Source organism: Triticum dicoccoides, chromosome 2A, assembly GCF_002162155.2.
Source record: "Triticum dicoccoides isolate Atlit2015 ecotype Zavitan chromosome 2A, WEW_v2.0, whole genome shotgun sequence".
In the NCBI taxonomy this organism is placed as follows: Eukaryota; Viridiplantae; Streptophyta; class Magnoliopsida; order Poales; family Poaceae; genus Triticum; species Triticum dicoccoides.
In genome coordinates this window covers 735,956,959-735,962,120 of record NC_041382.1, presented here as the reverse complement: position 1 = coordinate 735,962,120, position 5,162 = coordinate 735,956,959, and positions in this window count along the sequence as shown.

Sequence of the window (5,162 nt, the reverse complement as noted above, 5' to 3'; positions counted from 1 at the left end):
TGCGAGACATGGTCGAGCAAGATGGGATTTGCCCCTCCGATCAGGAGAGATATACTCTGGGCCCCTCGTGTGATCCGACCAGGATAAGCATGGCCATGCGACAAGGATTATGAGATAATCCGGATAGTGGTCGGCATCACTGGAACGAGAAAGAGGTCGGGCTAGCACAAGGATGACAGAATCGCCTTGAGCTCGACAACGTATATCGTGTGGCAAAAGGAATGGAAGTGTGATGTACAGGTTCTCTAATCAGCTTCATAGTCTGCTTGGTGTTTGGCATGCCTTGCTAGAGGCCGCTACCAACCGTGCAATTCGGAGGTGATCCGAACTGCAACCAAGCCGGCTTGAACCTAAGGGGTTGCGCGCTTAAGGGAAGGAACCTGCGAGGTTGGATCCGAGGACACTGGTCGGATGTGATCCGAGCTGTATTCGGATTGTGGCCAAGTAGACTTATGGGCTTTAGGGTCCGTGCGAGGCCCAAGTGTTGAGCCTGCGATCACCTTTAATAAGCTTATCAAGATTTCGCATTCCAACATGACCTAGTCTTCTATGCCACAACCAGCCTTTAGTAGATTTAGCGATTAAGCAAGTTTTAGGTTGAGCCTTTTTAGTGAAATCAACAATGTAAAGATCTCCTCTACGTATACCGGTAAAGACCATTTTATGATTGTCTCTATGAAACACTTGGCAATCTACTTCAGTGAATAAGACATTGAAATCGAAATCCGCAAGTCTAGAAACTGAAAGTAAATTGTATCCAAGGGATTCAACAAGCATAACGTTTTGTATGGAGCTATCGTGTGAGATGGCCACCTTACCAAGGCCAACCACCTTACCCTTTGAATTATCACCAAAGGTGACATATTTTCGAGGGCCGTCATTTTTAGCAAGCTCACGGAACATCTCTTCATCTCCGGTCATATGATCAGTACATCCACTATCAAGGACCCATTCCTTTCCTCTAGCCATGTAGCCGCGAAGATTTGCCATAAGACCAAAATGTCTCATTGCATCATCAAGATCATAGTCACTATCATCATCTTCATCATAATATCCATGTTCAACATCATCTTGTGATTGATCAAATCCTAGAGAGGGTAATTCATTAGGTACATGATCATCAAAGTGGTTACCTTTATGAATTCTTATAGCTTCGGATATGATATCACTAATGATTCCAACATTTCCTTTAGCATGCATGAGATTTGTAAGCTCAAATAGACAATCACCAAAACTAGGATCACTAGAGTTCATCTTACTCAAGGCAATACATTTATGGAGAATTTCATCTAAATTCTTCAAGGAATAATCGGGAAATCGTTCCTCAAGAAATTTCCATATAGTATAGGCACACTTAAGAGTAGGCAAACTAGCAATCAAATTTTTGGGCAATCCTCTAATGATAAGCTCAACAGTTCTAAGATTGCGAATCATGTCAATATCTTCATCTAGGGTAGGGTGCAAAGGATCAATATGAGGTGCACAAGGATTAGCAATGTACTTGTTCAAATGATATTCATTGTAAATCTCAAGCATTTCATTTTTCCACTCATGAAAATACTCTCCATCAAGAATGGTCTATGTCTAAGACTCCCTAAAGTAGACACATCCATCTTCCTCCAGAGGTGTTTAAACCAAGGCAATGGAGACCAATGCTCTGATACCAATTGAGAGGATCGAGAAGAGATGTCTAGAGGGGGGGTGATTAGACACTAAGTTCCAAAAGTTGAAGTTTTTAAAATTCTTAAGTTTAGGTGGAGTTTAGGCACAAGTTTAACAAACACAATACATATCAAGCAAGCATGCAAAGAGTATATGAGCAGCGAAAAGTAAAGCATGCAACTTGCAAGAATGTAAAGGGGAAGGGTTAGGAGTATTCAAACGCAATTTGAGACATGGATGTTTTTGGCGTGGTTCCGATAGGTGGTGCTATCGTACATCCACGTTGATGGAGACTTCAACCCACGAAGGGTAACGGTCGCACGAGTCCACGGAGGGCTCCACCCACGAAGGGTCGACGAAGAAGCAACCTTGTCTATTCCATCACGGCCGTCGCCCACGAAGGACTTGCCTCACTAGCGGTAGATCTTCACGAAGTAGGCGATCTCCTTGCCCTTACAAACTCCTTGGTTCAACTCCACAACCTTGTCGGAGGCTCCCAGGTGACACCTAGCCAATCTAGGAGACACCACTCTCCAAGAAGTAACAAATGGTGTGTTGATGATGAACTCCTTGCTCTTGTGCTTCAAATGATAGTCTCCCCAACACTCAACTCTCTCGCACAGGATTTGGATTTGGTGGAAAGAAGATTTGAGTGGAAAGCAACTTGCGGAAGGCTAGAGATCAATATTCATATGGTAGGAATGGAATATCTTGAGCTCAACACAAGGGTAGGTGGTTCTCTCTTAGAAAATGTGTATTGGAAGTGAAGTTCTGTTCTGATGGCTCTCTCCACGAATGAAGAGTTGGTGGAGGGGTATATATAGCCTCCACACAAAATCTAACCATTACACACAATCTGCCAAACTCTGTGGGACCGAATCGTTAAACTCGGTCGGACCGATTCAGCAAACCTAGTGACCGTTAGGATTTTCGGTGGGACTGAGATGCAACTTGGTAGGACCGATATGGTTAGGGTTAGGGCATAACGTAATCTCGGTGTGACCGATTACACAAACTCGGTGGGACCGATTTTGGTAATAAGCTAACCAGAGAGTTGGTCAGGCAAACTCGGTGAGACCAATTACGCAAACTCGGTGGGACCGATTTGGTAATAAGCTAACCAAAGGATTTGCATTGTAATCTTGGTAGTACCGATTGCTCAAACTTGGTGAGACCGATTTTGGCAATGGTCATACACAGTGAGAGTGCAATCCCATCTCGGTGAGATCGAGATCCCTATCAGTGAAACCATTTGCTAGGGTTTGTGGCAGTGGCTATGGCATGTGAAACTCGGTGGCTCCGGATAGAAAGAATCGGTGGGGCCGAGTTTTACTTTTGGTTTAGGTCATATGTGGATATGGAAAGGTAGTTGAGGATTTTGGAGCATATCACTAAGCACATGAAGCAAGAGGCTCATTAAGTAACACCTCATCCCTCCTTAATAGTATTGGCTTTTCCTATGGACTCAATGTGATCTTGGATCACTAAAAATGTAAAATGTAGAGTCTTGATCTTGAAGCTTGAGCCAATCCTTTGTCCTTAGCATCTTGAAGGGGTTCCACATCCTTTAGTCCATTCCACTCCATTGTTGAACTTATGTGAAACATACTAGGTGAAAGTGTTAGTCCAACAAGAGATATGTTGACATTAATTACCAAAACCACCCAGGGAGCACTTGTGCTTTCACCACCCCAAGATAATTGAGCAAGATTCTCGGAGAACTAATGTTGATGCACCTAGTCCTTCTAAGAGGAAGAAAAAGAAAAATGATAGGACTTTGCATGCTTCTAGTGAACCTGTTGTTGACACACCTGAGAATCCCAATGATATTTCTATTTCTGATACTGAAACACAATCTGGTAATGAACATGAACCTAGTGATAATATTAATGATGATGTTCATGTTGATGCTCAACCTAGCAATGACAATGATGTAGAGATTGAACCTGCTGTTGATCTTGATAACCCACAATCAAAGAATCAACGTTATGATAAGAGAGACTTTGTTGCTAGGAACCACGGTAAAGAAAGAGAACCATGGGTTCAGAAACCCATGCACTTTCCTCCTAAACCATCCAAGCAAAAGGATGATGAGGATTTTGAGCGCTTTGATGAAATGATTAAACCTATCTTTTTGCGTATGCGTTTGAATGATATGGTTAAAATGAATCCTTATGCTAAGTATATGAAAGAAATTGTTACAAATAAAAGAAAGATACCGGACGCTGAAATTTCCACCATGCTTGCTAATTATACTTTTAAAGGTGGAATACCTAAGAAACTAGGAGATCCAGGAGTAGCAACTATACCATGCTTCATTAAACGAAACTATGTTAAAACTGCTTTATGTGATCTTGGAGCCGATGTTACTATTATGCCTCTCTCTTTATACCGTAGACTTGATTTGAATAAGTTGACACCTACTGAAATATCTCTACAAATGGCTGATAAATCAATTGCTATACCTGTCGGTATTTGTGAGGATGTGCCTGTTGTTGTTGCAAACGTTACTATTTTAACGGACTTTGTTATTCTTGATATTCCCGAGGACGATAGTATGTCGATTATCCTTGGTAGACCCTTTTTGAATACTGCAGGGGCTGTTATTGATTGCAACAAAGGCAATGTCACTTTTCATGTTAATGGTAATGAGCATTCGGTACACTTTCCGAGGAAACAAACTCAAGTCCACAATATCAATTCTATTGGAAAAATTCCAATGATTACTATTGGAGGTTTTGAATTTCCTATTCCTACTGTCAAGAAGAAATATGATATTCTTATTATTGGGGATGTGCATATCCCCATTGAGGTAACCTAGTGCTATTCGAAAATTCTCCAGTTTCATAAGATTCAGAATGAGTTTGTTAACAAGACTTGATCAACCTTGTTACTGGATTCCTTTTGATGAGCATGAGATGGATGAATTTAGAAAGCACAACTCTCTGTACCCTCCTTTTACTTTCTGTTATTTAGATTAAATAAAGCAAAAATAGTATTTTCTGTCTTTTTCTGAATTATCCTTGCAATAAAAAATACCCCGAAAATAAAAGTTCTCCAAATGCCCCGAAAATGAAATATGATTTTTTTGTACAATATTTAAGAATATATGGCACCAAGAACACAACAGAGGGGGCCACCACCTGGCCACGAGGGTCCAGGGTGCGCCGCCTGCCTCGTGGACCCCTCGTGGCCGCCCTCCACTTATTCCAGCACCCACACACTCCTTCTTCCTCCAGAAAAAATCACTCACCAGCTTAAGCACGAGTTCTAGCTCATCTTGCTGCCATTTTCAATCTCCTTGCTCAAAGCTCCATCCACAGAACTACTTTGGGGGACTGTTCTTCGGTATGTGACTCCTCCGATGGTCCAATTAGTTTTTGTTCTAGTGCTTTATTTATTGCAATTTTTTGCTGCTTAGGTGACCCTGTTCTTAAGCTTGCATGTCAAATTTATTTGGTCCCAAGTAGTTCTAATGCATGATATAGTCTCTAGGCACT